This window comes from Dermacentor silvarum, unplaced genomic scaffold (assembly GCF_013339745.2).
Source record: "Dermacentor silvarum isolate Dsil-2018 unplaced genomic scaffold, BIME_Dsil_1.4 Seq283, whole genome shotgun sequence".
NCBI classification, from domain to species: domain Eukaryota; kingdom Metazoa; phylum Arthropoda; class Arachnida; order Ixodida; family Ixodidae; genus Dermacentor; species Dermacentor silvarum.
This window is the reverse complement of record NW_023605982.1, coordinates 111,988-135,466: the sequence shown is the minus strand read 5'-3', so window position 1 is coordinate 135,466 and position 23,479 is coordinate 111,988. Positions and strand designations below refer to the sequence as shown.

The window sequence follows — 23,479 nt, the reverse complement described above, 5'->3', positions numbered from 1 at the left end:
TCGGTTGCTAATCGACACAATACAGCGAGGCACTAAGATGTCTTTCTTAGCACACTGACCGGTGAGAGGTTGAACGATGGCATCAAAGGGAGATACGGCAGAGACGGAAGCGAACACGGCAACTGACCGCATGCACCATGGGGGCACTGTCAGTTCATCGGAAACAACCAGTGTGTCTTCCGCGGGTGGCAGCTCGTCACAGAGGGCAGGAACAACTTCACTGCTAACTGAAAGTTCGCCGGTGCCACAGTCGACGAAAGCGCCACACTCTTGCAGAAAGTCAATACCGAGAATAACGTCGTGTGTACACCGCTGCAGAACCAGGAATTCAGTTGGGAACACCTTTCCGGCCAACAAGACGTGAACGAAGCAAACTCCCAGAGGATGAAGTATTTCTCCGCCGACACCACGAAATCTTGTAGATTGGTGCCAAGAAAACATAACTTTTTGGCCAATGCGATCTTTGAAGGAACGACTCATAACAGAAATGGTTGCACCAGTGTCCACTAAAGCCGTTGCACATACTCCATCTATTAACACCTTTATCTTGTTCCTAAACATCGTAACTGGCGGAGGCATCTGAGGTAACTCATTTTGTGCGACCTCACCTCCATCGGTCGCGCCGGCTAGTTTCCCGGCGGTGGCGGTGGTGATAGCCGCCGTCGCGGTGAAGGCGAGCGGCGTAGTCGGGCGGACGCAGGTGTCAAACTACGGTCAGAAGCGGGTGAACTATTGCGCCGATTCTCTTGCCGTGAGGTTCTCCTGGAATAGGCGGACCAGGGATCGTTGTTGTGACCATTGCCGGCGCGAAGAAACGTTGATGGCGGATCGTATCGGGATGTTTCCCTGCGCCGACGACAGAAACGAGCTATGTGTCCGGTAGCACCACAACAATAACACACAGGAGGTTGGCGATATGCGTTGTACTCCTGAAAAGCATTGTCGCGACGCTGTGGGACAAATGCATCTTCACGCGGCTCCTGGTGTGTAGCGGCCGGCTGACGAGGATAGCTGAAGCGGCGTTCGTACCGCGACTCTGGGTAGTGATTGGGCTGCGGCCTCGGTGGCGAGCGAGAACTGTAGTTGTAGTCCTCTACGCCCGTTGCAGCGATGGAAACATGATGAGCGGGGGCTGGGATTGGCGCAGCATTATAAGGTGTCGAGTTCACGTGTCGGGTGAGCTCTTCCCGTACTATCCACGTATTGTAGACGCGAGATCAAGGGACGTGTAGTCGTCAACACTCGCAACGGTAGTCACATTCGGTAACCGACTGAATTTAGGCGTGATACGTCGCATCTTCAGGGTCTCGAATGTACGACAATGCCGTATGACGTCAGCTACTGTAGCAAGGTTCTCGTTGCCGATGAGAAAGTGGTATACATCCTCGGCAATTCCTTTTAAGAGGTGGCCGACCTTGTCCTCCTCTGACATGCGAGGGTTGACGTTCTTGCAGAGCTTCAATATAGCCTCAATATACGTCGTGCACGTCTCGCCTGGCACTTGGGCTCTTTGCAGCAGCGTTTGTTCAGCCTGCTTCTTCTTCGCGACTGAGTCCCCAAAACACTCCGTTATTTCCGACACGAACCGATCCCAAGTCGTGAGGGTGTCCTCATGGTTGTCAAACCACACAAGTGCCGTGTCCGTTAAGAAAAACACGACGTAGGACAGCTGAGTTGCCGCATCCCAATGGTAATAGTTGCTCACCCGTTTGCAGTGAGTGAGCCACTCATCCACGTCCTCGCCAGACTTGCCTCCAAATGTACGAGGCTCTATCGGGTGCTGACGCTGCCAGGGACCAGCCGCGGCTGAAGCAGGTACCGAAGGGGCCGCTGTAACCAGGGCAGGGGCTGCAGCTGTAGGAACTGGTACAGTCCGGGTTCCGTCTTCACCGCGAGACATCTCGACCACCAGCGGCAACGGCGGCAGTCCAGCAAGGCGGCGACTTCGGCGCAGATCAGGTGGTTGCAGAACCGTGTTGCGTGGTTGAGTACCCAGCACCTCCACCACAAAACTGTTACGGATGAGGCGTGTTTATTTACAGGTGATGGATGAGAGTCTAGGAAAGCAGTCCAGCCGCGGTTTCTTTCTGCGCTCCGCACACCAAAAGATTCGTCGTCCTCCTCTTCTTTCTTTCGCCTCAACCAAGGCGTTACAATATGTAGATTCTGCTAAAAAACACTACCGAGTGTACCAGCGTAATAAAAGTGGGCCAAGATGTTTTTTTTCTGTTCATTTGCTTATAAACACAATGTTCTTCAAATCCATTTCTGAGCAACAGCTTTTGCAAAACTAAATTGAGCACTAAAATATTATAGCAGTATTCCTTCGCTGCTGAATCACAAAGGCACTTGAAGGCATTTCACAGAGGCATAAGAAATTGTATATTTCAGCCAGCAAGCGCATCTGCGACATTCGTTTCGATCATATTGCTCTTTACAATACAAAAAGCAGTTTGCAAGTAACTTATGACGCAAGTACTAGCAGCAAACTAAAAGTTGAGTTAGAATAGTTACTACCAGCTGGCAGAGGTATTTCAATCACACAAACTCGCGCAGAAAAGCAACCTAGTAGAGTATAAGTTATGCACAGGCGTCAGTGAACCCTACAGTGATGCCGACACTTAGTACATAATTGAATTCAGTTAAGGCCACGTTAGTGACGTGCAAAACTATCAAAGTATTAAACATAGTTGGCCATCTGGGCCTGACAGAATGCTAGAACTGCACGAAACAAAGTAATATGAAAGCAAGTAACGTGTTTTTTTAGACAAGCACACATGCGTAACGTTGTGTCCATGCATTTCATACACGCACACAGGTAACTTGTGCTGGCATAAGAACCGTTGTTTGTGCAAGAATTAAGTTCTCAATGTTATACCCGCGTCACACGGGCCACTTTTGACCGCAATCGGGCTCGATAGCGATGAAAAGTGCCCGTGTGACACCCGCAGTAGAAATGACATGCGTCGCCGGAGAGATCAAATATACCGGTAGACGCAAGCAACACGTTATAGCACATGTCAGTTCGCGACGGCAACTTAGCGTACATTTACGTTTTACATACGTTCAGCCAACAAGAAAAGTTCTTGACCATTTCCGCAACAGAAAATCATAAAAGAAAGTTGAAAATTTTGCACGGCACACTCACCTGCCAGAGTAACAACAAAGGCTGGGTAATATCCTTGGACATCACCGTCCTCGCTCCGCCAGAACGCCTGGACCGTCTTCGCTTTGTCGAAGTCTTCTTCACATTTCGGGGAAAAAACCTTTATGAGGCTAGTGGGCAAAATAGCCCGATACTTATCGTGGTATTTGAAGTAAGCGAACATTGCACACAGCGTCGTAGCCCAGCCACAGAATAAGCCCAGCTGTAGCAACCTCGGACTGGTTGGGCTACGTTCGGCTACAGCACCACGCCACAACCGGCTTCGGCTTCGTCATGGCTGGCACATGGAGAAAAGAAAACTCCGTTAAAGTTGATATAAATTTTTTTCTGCGACTTGAATTTAGGTGACAGGCCTAAGACATACTTTTCAAGCGATATGCACAAAGACGTGCCATGCAGATGTCGCGTATTCATGTGTTGCGTAGAAAAACCACGGCGTGTGAGATTCGGGCCGGCATGGTTGTCGGTGTTGAGACCTGTAGTCGAATTATAACGAATTATAAGTATGTTAACGTAACCGCAAAATGCCGAAGTGTAGCAAGCATTGACTAAAAGTGTACGCTTAGGCGAGCGTTATGCATATGGAAACGTACAAGATTTCTGCGCCATACCAATTTCGCGTAGAAGAACCATAGCGTTTGTTCCTTCCTAGGTTTTCATTCAGGAAGCGACCGACAGCTATGCCAATAAATGACAAAACTCGCGCGCTCTTGATGCCATGAACACGTTGGTGCACTGATCATAGACGAAATCGGGCAACGCAACTAAGGGTGGACGAAATGGTGGAGCCCTTAATTGTTATTAATTAGCACAACGTGAAAAACACCACACGCACAAAAAGGACCCTTCTTTACTCGCTCCATTACTGCCAGCTGCTGCACAAGATTGGCTCATTACAGCCGTGTTGCTTGCTCGTTGCAAATGATTAACGTTCAATTAATTGCTTGCTTGCAATTGCCTTTGAGAGATTATAATCTCTAAGTAAGTATACTTACTTACTTACTTTCTTACATACTTACTTGCTGCACTGACCTTTTCTTCTTTTGCAGATGTAGATGTAGAGTCTTGGTGTTAGTGACCCACTCTGGGGGATTGGGATTTCAAACTACCAATTGGGGATTGGTAGTTCGATATAACAATGCGTTTTGTTTCTCTGGTAAACCCATTTTGATTCGATACACTGTAGCGGGCTCTAGTTGTATTGGTGGATTTCGGTGTATCGTTCTACGATATGTTTGGTGCAAGCTTCCGCTGAGCGGTACAGTGCGTGCGGTACTTTTTGCCTTCCGCTGCATATAAATTATTTCGCTTCCATCCTTTGTAATTTTTTGTTGTCATCACTCAAGTTAATTTCGGTCATTCATTTTGATACCAGGTACAACGTACATATCTTACCCGCATTCATTTCTTTAACGCTGCGCGCCCTGTAGTATGCCCGCGTACTTCTAGGTCACGAACGACATGCACATTTTCAACGTGACAGAGCATTCTCGGCAGGAAAGTAACAAGCGCAGAGTTCAGAAGAAAGGAACCGCAAGCAAGGCAGATGACGATTATCGTTGTGAGACAAGCTTTTCTTAAGTGTGCCACGTGTACATTACCCAGTTTGAATGCAAGGTGTACGCGAACACACGTGATGTTGACAGGTAGTTTTATAAGCTACATCTAAATATATATTTTCATCCCTGAATAAAATCACATGTCTACCCACTTCCACGGAAATGGACCTGGGCACCCGCAAGAAAATAAAACGGTCGCCATTACCGCAAAAACAGAACCGTAACGACGTGCTCTGATTTTTGCTAGTAGCTTAGCTGACTAAAATCAACATATAGCTTTTGCACTTTGTTGTTGATCTTGATGCTCAATGAGCTCAATTCTTGAGCCCCTTCAGTCATTACGTTTCGTAGCAAACTACAGCTTCCATATGAATTGGTGAAGGGTTGAAAATCGAGCATGTTGGCACATTTTCAAGCTTATCAGGAGGAGCGCTAAGCGGACACAGGACGTGGTCGCAACCTATGAATACCACAGAACACCTATTTAATGCAATCAACCGTGTTAGCTATTAATGTAGCTATAATACTATCCCGTATTCAAGAACATTTCTTCTAAACACTTCAATTCGACCCAGAAATGTAGCTTATACTATCCCGCATTCAAGAAGATTCCTCCACTAAACACTCCAATACCCTAACTCCACTTCGACCCCAAAAGGTTTATGGCAGCGCCGCCCCTCGACAAAAGTGTCACTATGCTTTATTGCCACTACGCTTCAAATCTTGAGAGCTGCAACGTCTTCTTTAGTCAAGGGATGGCGCTGTGAGAGCTCCCTATGAGAGCCCCCCTCATAGGGAGCATATACAGTAACTCTAACCGGTAAAGTAGAGCAAGAAGTTTGAGTCGATGATGGGTTGAGAAAACAGCATATATCTGTATTAGTGGAGGCCCAAAAACAAGGAAAGTGATAGATTTTGTAGCAGTAGATGTTTATCATGTTCGGTGGTTTGTTGACCGGAACTGACCGGAACCGCAGGCCTCCAACGACGGTAGCGAGCGCCACCACCTCTTCACAATGAAGACGTTCATCATATCCATCTATATGCGCTTTCATCCGTCCATGAATCCACTGCGTTCGTTGTGCCAAGTTTGTTCTTTATTCTCACTTTATTATGGTGTTATAGTGAGAAACTATGTTTATTCTATGGTGTACTGCAACGTGGGCTCTAGGCAAAACGATCGTCAACAATCGTGTCCCTCTATTTACGCTCGCGTAGTCGGTGCAGCGGCGCGAAACTATGTCGGAATCCCGCCCCACAAATCGCCGTAAGGTGTACCTGGATCGTGACAAGTTCTTTCAGGTGCCTGTATCAAGTCTGTACAAGCGACTAAAGGACCACGCCGCAGCTACGTCAAAAGTCACGAGCACAAGTCTCTGCAACGGAAACGACTCTCCGGCTTCGGAAGAAACGAGCGCACCGTGTGTTGCACACATTGACGACGACGGCAACGACGACGACGGTGCCAATGGCAGTGCGGGCACTACTCCGTTCAGTTCTACGTACAGCAGTAGCGCGCACTCGCGAAGTGACGACGAGCAAGGGAGTTCTGAAGATAGTGATGAAGAGAGCGACGGTCTTGAGGAGGCACAGTCTGAGGACGGAGACAATCGCCAGTTTTCTGGCCTTAGCCAGGAAACCTTGCCAGGCTCACAAGTCACGAAAGCTGGCGCAATTGCGGCAGTTATGTCATATGCCATTGCCCACGGTCTCACTTGAACGGCACTAGGTGATCTTTCAAAGCTTATTAACTTTCTGTTTAGTGCCAATGTATTGCCGCGCAGTGAGTACATGTTTCGCAAACTGTGGAGTAAAGAAGCAGAAGAGGTGCTACAATACTATTATGTATGTGATACATGCAGTGCAGTAATGACGCCACAAGGCAAAATGGCAGAGTGCCCAATTAGCGAGCGCATTGAAAGGCTTAAGGCCTTGAAAGAAAAAGGCTCATTTTTTATCATCCTTGACTTTCACAAACAGCTCAGCTTTTTGATAGAAAAAACAAAATCTGAGTTAGAGTCGAGTTTGGTAAAAGCACGATTGCCGGTATCGAAAATAAGTGATATCACAAATGCTCGGTGCTATGCTAAACTGAAGAAGGCAAGAAAACTTGCAGATGATGACTTGACACTGACCATAAACACTGATGGAAGCCCGGTCTTCAAGTCGTCAAAAACATCTGTGTGGCCTTTCAGTTCATTCCACCGCATTTGCGCTTCAAGCACCCGGTACTTGCAGGACTTTGGTTTGGCAAGTCACATCCGAACATGCAACTCTTCCTCAACAAGTTCGTGCAAGAAGTGAACAGCACGAAACCAGTGAGATGGACTTACCAGAACAAAATGCATACATCTAGACCTTTCGTACTTTGCTGTTCTGTGGATGCGCCTGCAAGGGAAGCTGTGCAAAACATGGTGCCCTTCAATGGCTATTTTGGGTGCCGGTGCCTTATAAGGGGCGAGCATGTGGAAGGTGAGAAGTTCGTTACTTTCTTGCACTCTTCTCCAGGACCGAATGTGTGCAAGAAAGTTATGCATGTTGGAAAAGTCACACTCTGCAGTGTTTTGTACAATTTTCATATTTCTTATTTGCTTTAGGGAGCATGAGATATGTCACAGATGAGCCAGTTGAGGCACGGACTTCTGACCTACTCAAGAGAGATATGAAGATGGCACTTCATTACAAAGATGTCATCAATGGTGTGAAAGGACCTTCAGCATTGATCAACTTGGATATTAACAAATGTTAATTGTTTCCCTGTCAATTTGCTTAACTGATTGCTTAACTGATACGGTGCTACACAGAGCACTTCTGATTGAACTTGAGTCTAATTGGAATCAAATTTCTTGATCGTGATTGTGTTCTTTGTGTAAGCTATAAAAGCCAATCTGTTACGTCCGGATTTGACGCATTAAAAAATGCCCAGCGTAAATTTTGCTATTTGTTTGTGGGTTGTCCAAGGAACATGGTACTACTTTTCACATTCTTGACTGGTGTCAAAAGAGCTGTCCTTCAAGCTAGATGTGTGAGTAGACCACAGTGGCTACTATTATGTTTTAGCAAATAGGCTGATTTCACCACATTCAGAACACATGCACCAGGGCCCTGTCAGCACCATGGTTACGGCAATCCTTGACGCTTTCACACTGTACTCAAGTTCAAGGCAACATTAAGACGAATGCTGAGAACTAGGCCAATGGAGACTTTTGCAGTGCAATTTAGTGGGTATTTGGGCGAGTGCAGAGCATTTGCTCTACCCCATTCCAATGGTAGAATCTTTTTATTCACACTTCCCTGGCTATTAATCTCGAGGGGTAAGTTTTTCATACTGCATACGCAAAATACTTTGCACCATTGTTGCAATTCAGCCTGCTAAGGACTACAGCTATGGGCATGCTTTGTGGCAGCAGTTTTCTAGTGAATGTTATTATGAAATTGAGTCTGTTGCAGATACATCTGTTTTCTTACAGGTGCTTAATTACACTTACTGCACTAATTAATGGTAAACTGCACCAGCACCCTCAATTCGCTTGGTCGTGGACCCAAACTCCGGAAGTATTCATTCATTCATTCTTTATTATTAGAACATAAAATATACAATCTGAGTAATTTGTCAGCCCGCCAAAGCAAAGTTGCTTTTGAGCGGGACAGGGCAGTGCTTTGGCCTGAATGACACAGTTTTGTGCTTCAATCAAGGAAACAATAGGGAAAAAGTATGTACAGCAGGAAGATAAAAAAAAATGTCCATATATAGATACACATTTTCTTTATGTACCAAAAACCCGTAGTCCGCGAAAGCATCGATGCTTTTATGCGAACCTGTGTAGTTTCTCTCAGCAAAGCATAGTACATGTTTTCTTTCGCTTTTCCCCATTCCTCCTTTTCCGTTATCCTCAAACGCTCGACTAATTTCCAATTGTTGTTCCTGCACAAGCAATAACGTAAGCAATTGCATACTTCAGCAAAAAAAAATATTGTGTGTACAGCACGACCATCCATTCCATCATATGTAGCAGTTAGATGTAGTGGTGAAATGTTTTGAAACAAAAACAGACACGAATATAAACACAAAGAACACAATATCCTAGTCCATTTTATACAATAGTTAGCGAAATGATATTGTAAAAAAACTCCCATCCCATCGATTTCTCTTATTATTCCCAGTCGTTTGCCAGAACTGTGTGGTGTATGAAATTTTTTATTTTCCGGAGTGACGATACGTTGGTGACTTGTGGTATTTTGTTAAAGTAGAACGGTACATAAAATGCCCTCGTTCTTTTACCATAGTTCGTGAACGCTTTAGCCCGAACGAATGTCTCAATCTTGCGCAAATCCCGAGTTTTTACGTTTCTTGTTTTAAATGTTTCATCAAAATAATGCTTCGTAAGTACTACCGAAAGAAAAAGTTGTTTAATATCAAATATCCCATGTTCTGCCATGAGCTCGCTGTGGCCAACAGCGCTGCTGTTTGTTCCGTATGTTATGTTAAGCGTTATTTTCTGTATTATTCTATTTAACACGCTTAGCCTATATGGCGAGGCCAGCCCGTATATCGTGATGCCATATCTTAATACAGTTTCACCCAAAGCCTTATAGGTGAGTTTTCTTAAGCGAAGATCACATACAGATCTGATTTTGTAAATAACTGCGCATACTGTTCGGAGTCTTTTAGCTACATATTGTATGTGATTGACAAATGAGAAGGATTCATCGAAAATAATGCCAAGGTACTTTATTTTGGTAGCATACGGCATACTTTGGCAGGAGCATCGATTGCAGTGCTCACTATGCAAGTATAGATGTTCGGTCAGTTCCACTTTCTTGTACGGGCTGTGGAAGCAGATTAACTGTGTTTTTTCTTTGTTAACAAATATGTAGTTGTTCTCAAACCATGTCATTATTTTGCATATATCTTCTTGTATTAAAGTAACACTTTCAATAAAATTTTCATGGGGCAGTATTAAAGCAGTATCATCCGCAAATTGGTATAACTTTGAGTGTAACGACAGATGGGCCAAATCATTCACATACAAATTAAAGAGCAGTGGGCCTAGCACGGATCCTTGTGGGACTCCATGCTTTATGTGAATTAAGTTGCTCTCTGTATTTTGAATTCGAACAACCTGATGTCGATTTTTGAAGTAGTCTTTTAAAACCTCTTGGAATGGTCCGCGGAATCCCATTTGAGCTAATTTTCCAAGTAGTACTTCGTGATCCAATGTATCGAAGGCTTTTTTAAGATCTAAGAAAAGCCCAATTACCGTCTTATTTTTATCTATTTCACTATTCACTATGTCTGCAAAGTCTTCTAGTAATGTGATTGTGCTTTTCTTGCGACGAAAACCATATTGTGTGCTAGACAACAGATCGAATTTTTCGAAAAGGAAACCATTTTTTTGTGAATAAGCTTTTCCAGAACACACGACAATGCTGGCAAGATTGCTATAGGTCTATAGTTCTCGCACTGTTGCCTTCTCCCGTTCTTGTAAATTGGTCTAATCAAGGATACTTTCATTGCGTTAGGAATTAGGCCCGTCCGAAATACTTCTGAATAAATATATAGTAGTACACTTTTTAAACAAGTAAAGTTAAACAGTATCTCACGAAATCTAATCCCATCATATCCTGGCATTCTAGTAATGTTAAATGATCTTATTACATCCCAAAGGTCAAGATCAGTTACCTCACTCAAGTATGCAGAGCTGATATTTGTCTTAATTGCTATGTTGTATGCCACCCTAGGGGAATTTTCTCGAAGTTTGATAACAGTATTTGCGAAGCAGTTATTAAATTCGTTTGCTACTTCATCCATTTGTCGTCTTCGAAAATTCTTGCTTATGACTTCGTCTATGCTGCTCTTTGTTTGTCTGCCCGTTAGTGAATTTACTACGTTCCACGACTTTCTCAAGTTAAATTTACACTCATTCAGCTTGTTACTATAGTATTTATTCCTTGCTAGCCTTATTGTAGCCGTTAGTTTATTTCTTGTTTGCCTGAATTCTTCTCTCAGCTGTACGTCTGATTGATTGGCCTTACTTCGGCGCCACAGCTTTTCTTTGACGTAACTTAACTCTTTAATTTCATTGGTGATCCATGGCTTTTCTACTTTCCTTTTTTTTATAGTAATTACCTTTCGACATTTATCATAAAATGATTTCAATGTGACAGTCAGTTTATCGTAAGCATGTAAATGGTTTAGTGTTAATAAGGTATCCCAATAAATTCTTTAATTAATCTATCCATCTTCTGATTATCGAAGATATCAAACTTATGTTTAGTTTCTCCACGTAACTTGGTTATGTCATCACAAAACATTGTGAGAGCAATAAAGTAATGGTCAGCAACCTTTTCTTTCACGATACTTGTTACTGGTTGCATGCTTGAAACACGCGTTAGTATATGGTCTATACATGACGTCGTAAGTTTGTGACCCAAAAATTCTTCTCGCGTAAATCCTGTAATGTTGTTTTCTAATCCATAACTTGAAATGAGAGTCAAATAATCACTGACATATTTTTTCGTAGTAGAGTAAGTATCTATGTTGAGGTCACCTACGAGAATTATGTTGTCTCGTTTCTCTAGTGTCGTTAAAAGATGCTGTAATTCCCCCAAAAAAGTGCCTATATTTTTATCTGGTGGCCTGTAGATCGCGCAGATTATAAATGATGCATGTGCACTTTCGATTGATAACAGTAGTACCTCTGCCTCGTTGATTGTTATGGACCGTCTTTCGCCTAGCCAATTGTTTCTGACGTATACTATAACGCCGCCTCCTCTTCTGTCGTGGCGGCATACAGCAAATTGTTCAAAATCGTTCATTTGATATAATTTAACATTGAGGTCATCTACGTTCACTTCAGTCAGAATAATCACATCTAATGCATTTTTGTATGGCTCTAAATAAAGATCTAATAAGTCCCAATTTTTATGTATGCTTCTGATGTTAATATGGATCAGGTCAAGGCATGGAGCTTTTTCTTCCTCGCAGGTGTATCTCTGTCGATAAGTGACCCAGTCTTTAATTGAGCTGGATTCTACTTCCATGTCTATGTCATTTTGTCTATACTCGCTTCATTTTCAATTCTGATAACTCCGGCTCCTTCTTGTTTTCGCGCAAATACTTTCCCGTTCTTCACCCACACGAACTTGTACGCTTTTTCTTTGGCGGCATTCTTTGCCATCCACAACAACTTCTTCACATATGACGTTAGGTTTTCATTTATGAAGATTTTATCCGACTTATCCGACGTAGTGAAACAATTCTGACAAAAAACGCATCTAGCCTTTCATTTACTGAAATCTTTGTTTACCATGAAATTATTGTCTTTATTCTGCGTCATTGCTCCCAAATCTATCAGATAACTCCTTTGGGTTGGACCCAAAAATTGGGTTCCTTGCACTCGGGCTGTAGGGGCACGCAATGTCCAGACTGTACAGCACCAGTAGTGCTTCACAATTCACCTGGTTTGCTGATGCCACTCCACAGCCTCAACTTATCTTTTTTTTACACTGTCTGTATAGAACTGCATGCAGCGTGGCTGTCACATCAAGTACAGGCCACTAGCCAAAGCGCTGCACACCAATTCTACATTGGCATCCGAGACCTGATGCATCTGACGTAACTGATGGCTATAAAAAGCTATATAAAAAGATGCGTGGCTTTGGTGGGGACACTTCGGGCATCAACAGACATGTGGATAAACAATATATTTCTCATCCTCATTAAATTACACTGTTTGTGTGATTTCATAAAAAATTACATTTAATAAAGGAGAGCGTGAAGCCCGTGAAGTAGTGAACAGGGGAGAGAAAGGAAGGAGGCATTCCTCGGTAGTTGGCATCAATTGTAAGTCGCTGGAAAAGTGGTAGTGAACACTTGCACGTGTAGGGGCGCTTGCTTGTAATTTTACAGTATTTATGCTTAAGCTGAGGATGTACAAGTTAGCAAAAGTAGGATATGTTGCTGGCACTATCTTTATATAAGCTGTCATTGACACATGCATAATTGTCGTTGGCCGCTAATTCTGTCAAAATGAAATAGTGTAACAAATGGCTACATTAGGTGTCTGTGTTGCTTAGTTTTGCTTTTACAAAATGTGTGTCCTCTGGTGCAGTTGCATGTTTTTGTGGGTTTTATGCGAGTGAAAAAAGGTCTAATGTGTTTCTCATATTGTTAGTAAGCAGTTGTTGCGTTATGTAATTGTGAAGATTGCATTGCGAAAAAACAGCACACACATAAAAAAAAAACAGAGACAAGAAAGATGGACAGGCTAAGTGGTGTCCGTTTCTTCGCGCTGTTTCCCCATAATGAAGCCAAACAACAAGCTCAAGTTCAGACCCTTTCAGAATATTGCATGTTAGTTGTCTTGTCACTGGTGTGCCCTATGACAGTGTTGAAAATTTCTGTTTTTACATTTCTTTTTGTCATTGTTTAGTATGCTTTCAATTACATTGTTAATATTCTTGATTATGTGCCCTTCAAGAGGTCAAAGTGTTCTTGCGCTGTTATGTACAGTGCCTTCTGGGCCAGTCAAGCTGTTTATGGCTGCTTTTATTCAAGTGTTTGTTTCTAGCATATACTGGAAACATAACATTGCAGTTGAACTAGATAGCACCTCGGTGGCATGAGCGCTGTGTAGTGCTCCTAATTTTAGAATATTTTGGACCAGTTTCAATTTCATAGCGAAATGAAAAGTTTTCCCGCTAAAGATAGCAGATAGAAGAGAAAACAGCGCTCTTTCCTTTCTGACTATTATCCCTTGTGGTGTGAATTCACAGTGAATAGGAAAAATCTTACTCAAATTTTACTCAAAAGTTGGTGCTGCTTCACATTGAATCAAAACCAACCTGGCCAACTTTCACCGTTTTAACAAGTGCTTGTATTTATGCTAGCAGTTGGTTGGTTGGTTGGATGAATGCAATACCTTCAGGTAATTTTCTGAGCTTTTATTCTCTTGTTTTTGGCACAATATGCTATTTTAAACACACTACTGTGAACTGTGTTCACTCACACAAAGCATGCTTTCATTCTAGGTTTTGATCTCGTGAATGGTCAGAGTGTGGAGTACATGCACTGTGTACTTCAAGGTGTCACCAAACAACTGACTGAGACGATCCTTTCATCTACAAACTGCAACCAGCGCATCTATGTTGGTAATGTAGCAATTTGAAGTTATATGCAGTTTATTTCGGTGTTGCTTGATCATTCACATGTCATTTGGATATCTTGCCACATAGCTTAGAGTGTAGAATGACTTGCTATTTTGAGGATAGCAGAATAGCAGTCCTCAAAATTGCATTTTATGTCCAGTATACAACACAAAAATCTGACTGCAACAACAGTCACTGCTTCTTATATACTCAGGTTGAGGTCCCAGTTAGTCAGACTTCAAGGGCGGTATTCTGTAAGAGTCTACTTAGGGGACTGTCCATTTCGGCTGTCGATGATTGGCTGCTGCTTCATGTGCAGGAAGAAAGGAGACTGGCTGGCACTTCCTGCACGTCAAGCAGCAGCCAATCAGCGACAGCCGAAATGGACAGTCCACTAAGTAGACTCTTACAGAACACCGCCCCAGCACATCCTTCTGTATGTAGTCATAAAAAATACTGTTCATGCAATTAAGGGGATCAAAAATTGATTTTCTGGAGGGTGTTTTTCTGTGGCAAAGTGCTGAGTATAACCTCGAAGGTACATAGGGACATGGTGACTTTTTCTAAAATTATGTGAAAGTCTTTTAGACAATCGCATCTTTTTCACGGCACGATGGCACATGTGCTCTGCCCTAGCAGATTAATCGCAAAACGTTTTGGAAGGGATGTGCGCGCAGCTCTGTAGTCTGATTTTGGGGGAAACTCCCCCCCCCCCCCCCCAAAAGATGCGCACAGATGCGCACTGCAAAAACTCGTGCCATATACCGCGTTGTAACTCCACTTGTATATAGCTCTACGTCAGTGCTGTGCCGAAGATGTGTGTAGTGTAAGACTGAAACTCTACTTAAAAACATCGGCCAGGAAGTTCGTCCCAACTGCACCGTGAACCATGTAGTTGCCACCTTGCCTTGATGGCTAGCAAATTTATTGATAAACCCCTGCGTTACACTTGGGACACTTACACTCTTCTTGCAGCATTGGCTCTCTCTTGCTGGTGGTGGCAGTGCGTGCCTGATTTCACATACTCGTTTAAGGTGCGGTAAGACTGGGTCGAGAAGGGATTGACAAGGCACTGCGACGCCAGCGATTGGCCAACTATTCAGCGCAGCGTGTCGCTCAGACCATTTTATCTTAATAGGCCGACAGTGACCGCAAGCGACAGGCACGAGTTGCCATAGTGTGATTGGCCTTCTTGTCAACGGCACCTACAAAGTCAGTGTGTCGACCATGATCACTCGACCGAACCCCTCACGATTGGCCATTGAACTGACAATGTGATATCTGCAGTGCCTGTGCTTGTATATATAGTTATAATCGCGCTCGAAATTAGTCGAAACATGCCTTCGAACTTGGAATGCACAAGCTTCAGTTCTGTCAAGGTGTGCATATGAAGTTTGAGCCAATGTTGATCCTGGCCTGACCCGTCCGTCTCTTTGTCTTATTTGTTTTGGTGTCGCACCATATGCTCTTGCAACAAAATTATTTGACTGCCAACTAGCCCAATCTGCCACCTTTCTGTTGTACGGAACTTAGTTGAGCAAATTTACTTCACCATCACAGCTACTATTCACAACGCAGAGCAATGTCAGTGCTGCATTCAATTCCTTGTGCATTACCACCGTTTACAAAAATTCGATGTTGGGCTAGTTGGATTTCTACTAGTTTTCCCACTTAGTTTTCCTGTGCTAGAATGACATTTCCACCATTTACATGTGTGCGATGTGTTGGAAATGCAATGCGATGAGCCATTGTCATAGTCATGTAAATGCCATGATTTCAGGTACTTTCAACTGTAACTGTGAAACGATTGCTTTTTACTGAAGCACACTTTGTGGCTGCATAGCTTGTGGTGAATGCAAGTCGTATGAAATGCATCATGTGTATGCATGATGTTTAGTCACTATGCAGAGGCAAGCATGAAGACGGCAATGTAGTTGCTTGTTTTTATTGAGACATAGTGTGTTTTTAATATTTTTTATTATATGTGACTAACTCTATAATATTTCTGTTTGCAGGTGCACCTTCAATTGCTGCAAAGATAGAGTCACGGCTACTTGCCATAAAGCCCCCACACTGCGTGACCAGGCTGCCACGCCCACTCAAAGATCGCGGCCATTGGAAGGCATCAGAATGAAGGCACTGGATATTGTTTTATGCACTCCCTTGCCTTGATGGTATCCTGCACCCCGATTATTGGAAGCACCTGTCTCGGCTCTCAGAAGGCATCCACATCCTCCTTCAGGAAGAGTTGGATGCCCGTGACATTGACAGAGCAGGTAGTTTTCATTTTACCATGTAATTAGTAAATGCTCCATTGAATTCCGAAGCACTGCAATTTTATAGTGTGCCTATGTGCTTAGATATACAGTTAAACCTGGATGTCACGAAATTGAAGAAAGTCTGAAGTATTTCGTTATATACAGGGTTTTGTTACATGCAGTCTCACGTCAAAAACCGGAAATTAGCATGCAAAAACAACACCAAAACGAGGCTGACATCACTTGATGACTCATATATTGATGACATCAAGCGGCGTTCCAAACAAGCTAAATCATGCAATGCGGCTTCATCATCGTGCGCGCCGATGGAACGACGCAAGAGGTCCAACGCGTCCATCACCTCTCTCACGGCAGGCACGGCAAACAGCAGATCTGCCTCTGATGCACCTTCCTTATCACTGCGATCTTGCATGGTTTCAACAAGCGCCGCATCTTACATTTCTTCAGTACATACAGCGCCATTTTCAGCATACAAAAATACATCAAGTTCAACGTCGTGAGCAAACCACCATTCGCACGTAGCGCATCCCACACTTTCGGGACATCAGGTGGGTTTTCGGGCTCCTCTTTGTCATCGCAGAATCCAGCTTGAACTACCTCTATTTGGGCCTTGGTGAAGCAATTTGACACCGTTTGCGCTCCAACTTCCTGCCACGATGCGGCAAGCATCTCGATTGCTTGGTATATGTTTATCTTCGTTTGCCGTTCAAAACGGATGTTCAGCATAATTTTATCCATCACCCGATGGCAGTAGCAGCATTTGAAGCGGTTGATAATTCCTTTGTCCAATGGCTGTATCAAGGATGCGTAATTGAGAGGACAAAATATCAACTCGATGTTTAACAGCTGAAGGCCGTCGACGTGATGCGCGGAGCAGTTGTCAAGCAGCAAGCAGATTTGCCGGCCTTGATGCTTGACGTCTTCGTTAAACCCTTTCAACCAGTAGGGAAAGATCGCCCGCGACATCCACGCTTTTGAATTGGCCACATATTTAACTGGCATTCGCTTCGTTCCCTTAAAGCATCTGGGCTGGGAACTTTTCCAGATAACTGGATTCATTTGTCACTGCCATCGCTGTTGGCGCTAAGCAAGACCATCACGCGGAGATTGCTTTGCTTGCCCCCGCGGCAGTCTTCTTCTTTAAGTGCCAGCGTGTGATTTGTCAACATCTGATAAAACAGCCGTCTCATCAGCGTTGTAGACGTTAGCCGCCTCGCAGTGACTCAAAATGCCAAGCAGCTTCTTCGGCCACCCACGATGCAGAAGCATTGCTGTTGGCAGAGGCAGACTCGCCGCTAATAATTTTCCCGACGACTCCATTTCGGCTCGTAAATCCTTGCAACCAGCCGTTGCTTGCTTTGAAGTCCTCGTGGCCCAGTATGCATGCAAAATTCTTCACTTTTTGCAGCAAGATCGCGCCACTTATGGGCACGTTTTGAGTCCGTGTGTCCAAAAACCACATAAACACGGCTTTGTCCATTTCGGCGTAAGTCGACAAGTTCATCCTTTTTTTGTTTGAACTGGTACCTGATTCCACTGCACTGCGAATGCTATCTTTCGCATTCAAGATAGTCGACAGGGTGCAGGCTGGTATGTTGAAACAGCGGTGACCGCAATCACTATTAAAAGCTTGTCCTCAAAAGACAAAACTTTGCGCTTCCTCGCCGAACTCATTGTCGAAGTGAACAAACACCGTGAGATATGTGCGACACACTGCTGAAATTAACACTGGCGTCGCGTCCGTTCTCACGTTCACAAACCTGCCACTGTGCCACCATACTGCAGTGTACTAGATTGGGGTAGTGGGTCCAATGAGGGCTCTGCGCTGAGACATTTTTTATTGAAAATCCAGGTGGCGCCACCGTCGCTTTCTCCCGAATGAGCGGCCCCGCTCACCGGTCAGACGCTTGTCGCATCAGAGACCCTACCGCAGCTGCATGGAGCTTTGACAGGCGGATACTCGGTGGCGGTAACACTGAGGTTATTCCCCACCGACCTATTGTAAATGAAATAGAAAAAGAGCGGTGGAAAGAACGCAAACGACGCAACAACGACGGTGCGTCGAGCAGACAACAGCTACTCAGCCCGCGAGCTCGCCTCAGCCAATGAGCGCAGCCGAAACAGCCGGAGCCAACATTTGTTGGCCGGAGATTCAGTGAAGCGATGGCAGTGCCGCCACATTTTCCGCCTTTTTTGCGTCACCCTCAGTGCTTGCTAAGGCGTCCGCTGGACCCACTCCCCCATTCTAGTAAACTCTACACCATACAATGAAAAACCGACTTCGGTGCCACGCCAACACGCTTAAGCCTAAAAAAAATACTGAAACACAAGAAGGCATGGTAGTGACACCAGCGGTAGTGACACCTGGTGTCACGATGCATAAGCGAAAAACGCAGAGGCTCTCCGCTTGTGGCAGAGCGGCACTAAGGGAGCTAGCGACTTTCATCATCATCGCGGCACACTGACTCTATTGCTCTGGCTCGCGGCGATCGCAAGCGTTCCTCTTGGGATTGGCCGCTTGCCTTATTCATCAGTTACAAACGTTACGCATTATTTGCCCAAATTTTCGGCAGAGCTACTGCTCACGATCATAAATGATGAGCGTCGAAAATTTGTTACATCAAGGTCAGTTGCCACAATGCCTTGGTTACGTCGAGATAAGAAATACATGGGCTTCTATGGGGGGGTAGCGTTGGGAAATGAAATTTTTTTTTAAATCCTGGTATTTGTTACATCCAGGTTTAACTGTATATGTATAATGAACACCCCTTGGTGGTCACAATTATTCTAGTGTGTCCAACATTTGGTATTTCTCATAGCCTACAGTGCAGCTCGTGGTTGTTAAAACCTTTTAATTGGAAATTATGCTGTGTAACGTTTACAGAACTTAACTTACTGAAATAATTTTTGCAGTGTTAAAGTTCTTTTGAAGTACTGTTAAACACTTGCAACATCTTGAGGCAATACTTTCTTTTTCAGAGGCCCTCTTGAGCAATTTTGTTTGCCGCTGCGAGACGTTATACGGCACGGCATTCATGACGTTCAATGGCCACGCCCTGCAACACTTGGCAAACTGTGCTCGCTCACTTGGACCACTTTGGGCACATTCAGCGTTTGTGTTCGAGGGGGGGGGGGGAATGGCAGCATTGTGCGCCTAGTGTCAGCTGCTAACGGGCTGCCATGGCAGATAACTGAACGAGTCATCATGGCGCAAAAGCTGAATCAGCTGATAGAAAGTGTCCTGTTGTCTCCTTCAGAAAGAGAGCTCTGCAATGAGTTCATTGGTTACCCACCCATAAAAAAGGCATTGAATGTTTGCAATTTGACTTTGTTGGGGAGGGGAAAAGATAGAGTCCTCAGTGCTGATGAACAGGACAAACTTCGCCATTCCTGTGGGATATCCATAACAAGGGCTGTGGAGTATGAGCGTTTTGTGATGAACAAACAAGTCTTTCACAGCACTGCTTACCAAAGGGCATCTAAGTCGGACACAAGGTTCATCAGAACAAACAGCAGCTGCTACAAATGCATCGAAAAGATACTCTTTGTAAAAGAGGCAGACATTTGTGCTCTCTTCTGCAGGCCACTAATTATTGCTGATACAACTGCAGTGCCTCCTCACATTAAGGAATGCTTCTTGTCACCAGACAGTGATTTAGATTTATTGTTTCCAGAGGAGGTGGCCGACACCTGTATGTACATAAATTTCACAAATGAAGAAAAAACATTCATTTGTGACTTGCCAAACAAAATTGAAAGAGATTAAATTTGGTTGAAAATGCAAAATGAGAGGGGGCCCATAAAGTGAGAATTTTTCATTCAGGTGGGAGAGGGGCGTTAAAACCGATGTACGTCACTAGGTACACATACTACACTGTTTCCGAAGGCAAGCAGTGACCTTGTGCAAAGTCAAGTCTGCTCACTGCATTGCTTTCTTATAAGCCTCTATTGACTGCATCAATTTTGCTGTGGTGGACATAACATCTCTGTGTTCATTTCTGCCCTCAGAATTTTTTTGACATCAAAAGGCTTGCTAATTTTAAATGTGTACTGTAAGTCCGGGCAGTCAACTAGCATATTTACATAAGTAATTATGTGATGTGGTTAGGAGGAAATGCCTTATTATGGGAATGCGCAGTGGGCTTGTGCACCACAGCAATACCCTCGCCCACAGAGCATGTGGCACTTTTTGACAAAATGTGGGATGACAACCGTACAACATACCTGTTCCTTGAATCTTGCTCCCGGGAACTAATTTCCAAGGCTAAAGCAAGGGCGTAACTTTTTTTCATGTCAATTTTTTTTCTGTTAATCAGAAAATTTCTGATATTTTTAATGACTCGTTCATTGTTAAGAGCTATCGTTATTGAAATATCAGCAGTGCATTTGCTACTTTCAGTTGCCAATTACTACAAATTTATTCCTGTTTTTCAGTATAGCGATGTATGACTACTAAAAAAAACCAATTGAAGCTTCTTATTTTTTGGTATAGAAACCAAGCGGTGCTTTTCTTGTTCTCCATGTGGTACCCAGCATTGTGAGGAATGTCAGTTGCTCAGGCACAGGCTACAATGCGTTTCCGTCGAGCCGTGTCGATGCAAGGGAGGCTGCCAATGGTTCAAGCTATTTCTCACTATGATCAGCACTACGTTGATAAAGCTCCAAACATGACATACTAGAGCTTGCCAGATCTAATTGTTTAGTTGAACGGAACAAAGATCCAACAACACGATTCTAGCAATGAAAAAGGTTCAGTTCTTCACTGTAGCTGCACAACTCTGTGCGACCATTTTAAAAATCCAGAGGAACCAGATTTCTGCTTGTTCCTACCAGCAATGCTCAAGAAAACATTAGTCTTTGTGAATCTGGCACCATCTAGTGTATCTGCATTCATACCAAAATGATTACACTTCATTTGTCTGTGACAATCGTTATACAAAAGGAAATATCTTGACAAATGAGACTTGTCCTTGGCACGGAACGAGTTACAAGAAAGTCTGTTTAGAATATAGAGCAGGTAACAAGGAAAATGAATGAAGCACTGAGGGAAACTTGATTTCAAAGGTTCGAGAGCAGTTTTGAACATGTTTAAAAGCACTGGGAGGAATGTATTGTCTCAGGCTAAGTTCTTTGCAGGCAATTAATATTTGGTAATGCGAGACAAGCTGTTTTAATGAAAAAAACAACTCCAATTACTTTTGGGTCTTGTCATAAACACAGCATACTTTAAGTGGCAGTTGACAAGACGGCTAAAACAAGTGGTTGGATAGTGCCTCTAAGCTGCTAGAACATTGTACGGAACAGTGCGCACATGGAGAAAACATGGTTTTAATTCATGCCATTACAGCTTCAGCATTCTTTCTACTTTATCAGAAAATGTGGCTATGACGCATTAGATGTATTGAAAGCTCAGTCTGTAGGCCTCGTCTCTAGTAGCTTTAAAAAATTGTGTTTGAAAAAGCAGCGTGGTTAAAGTAACCATCATGATGCAGGCAGACTGAAAAAATTTAGGAAATTTAAGAGTTCTCTTAACGCATTATAAGACAAGTAGAAAGAACAACACGTCTGATTGGCAATGCCATACGGAACCGAACAAATCCTGAATAAGAAGTCCAGCATTCTGAAGAAATATGGTTGGAATGAGAAATGGACGTGAGGTTTTTATGGTTTTAGAATAATTACAATTGAGCAAGTCATTGACATTGAGAGATGTCGAAACGGATGGCTTTGATGGTTTGGCCAGGAATTAAAAATGGTAGCTGTTTTTAAAAAACTGCAAGCTGGGATAGCTGATCTTAGGTCGAACTTTAAGTGTAAAATGGGGATGGAACAGCAAACGCATGGACATTTGTATCTGTGTGTACCTTGTTCTCTTTGCCCTTTTTGCACCTAAATAAATATCAATATGAGAGCTCTTATATTGGCAAGGACTGCGGTCTGCCTAAGAGGTGGCAATAAAATATGCACAAATATTTAAGCAGTAGGACCCTGAGGGAAGACTGGGTTGCTGAGAGGGCAATGTAGAGGCAACTGACCAAGAATAGTGACCTCATTTACAAATGTAGGAACGGACAGAAGCATAATCAAGGTGGGAATGCTAATTAGGTGTTCTCTGTAAATGTGCATTGCATTTACGTAATTTGAAAGCATTACAAAGCTCCTATCAAAGTATGTGCTTCTTGTGATAGGTCACACTTTCATATGGGCTATTTGAGCTAGATATATTATTTGAGGTGTAACTGCAAATTAAGGGAAAGAAATGGTCTGGGCCAGAAAGTAAAAGGCTGTAGCAAATATTCTAAACGACATTAAGAGAAAAAAATAGAGGTTGGCAGGTCATGTGGTGCCTAGGGCAGACAACCAGTGGATCATTGGAGTTACAGAATGGGCACCAAAGGAAGCAAATTGCAGTCGAGGATGGCAGAAGATTAGGTGGGCTAATTAAATTGAGAAATTTGCAGGTGCCAGTTAAATTCGGCTAACGCAACATGGGTAATTGGAGATCACAGGGAGAGGACGAAAAACACCTGTGTATTTCGATTTACGTGCACGTTAAAGAACCCCAGGTGATCGAAATTAATCCGAAGTCCCGCACTATGCGTGCCTCATAATCAAGTGGTGGATTTGGTGCGCAAAACACTAATTTAATTTTTTAGAGGCCTTCATCCTGCAGTGGAAATACACAGTATGCTGATGATGATGGCCATTTGATTAACATGCAAAAACAAAAATTCGTTTTACTTGTAAACAAGAGGCAGCTTTATTTCATATATGTTAACAAAAGTGGTTTTGTTACATTTTGTTCAACCTGTCCTATCTGCCTTTCATTTGCCTTCATTGTATATAGCTTGTGTTCTGTGCCTGTTTTTATGCTCTTGTGTCATTTCTTATTCATGCTCGAGAGTAGAGGGAGTACTAGATGCAATAATTTTTAAGCGAAGCTTTATAGGCTCACAAGTTTCGGAGGTGGTGGTGCTGGTGGTGATGTCACGCTGAAAAGTGGGCCGATTCTGGTGATAGTGCAGAAAGGGTCCATGCTCAACGGCACATACCAGGGAAAAAAAAGAAAGAGAAAGAGAACGAAGATGACCAGCCCTTCCCCTGTGGAGAAAATGGGGGTAAGCGAAGGTTGTCGTGTGTATATTTGACCTACTACTTGCCCTTCCCTTTCCTACTACTTTTTGTTCCCTTTCGTGGTACTTTTCGTTCCCTTTCCTTTTGCTTTTGTTTCCCTTTCGTGCAACTTTTCCTTCCATTACATTGTATGAAACCTTCCCTAGGTGCATACATTTAATAAACTGAGCCTGACGAAGGTCAGATACACA

The 23,479-nt window shown here is 43.5% G+C and overlaps 1 pseudogene; it reads left to right on the top strand.

Moving 5' to 3' along the window:
* Nucleotides 1-6,992: 6,992 nt before the first annotated feature.
* Nucleotides 6,993-23,479, top strand: part of LOC119434858 (uncharacterized) — a 90,447-nt pseudogene continuing 73,960 nt past the window's right edge.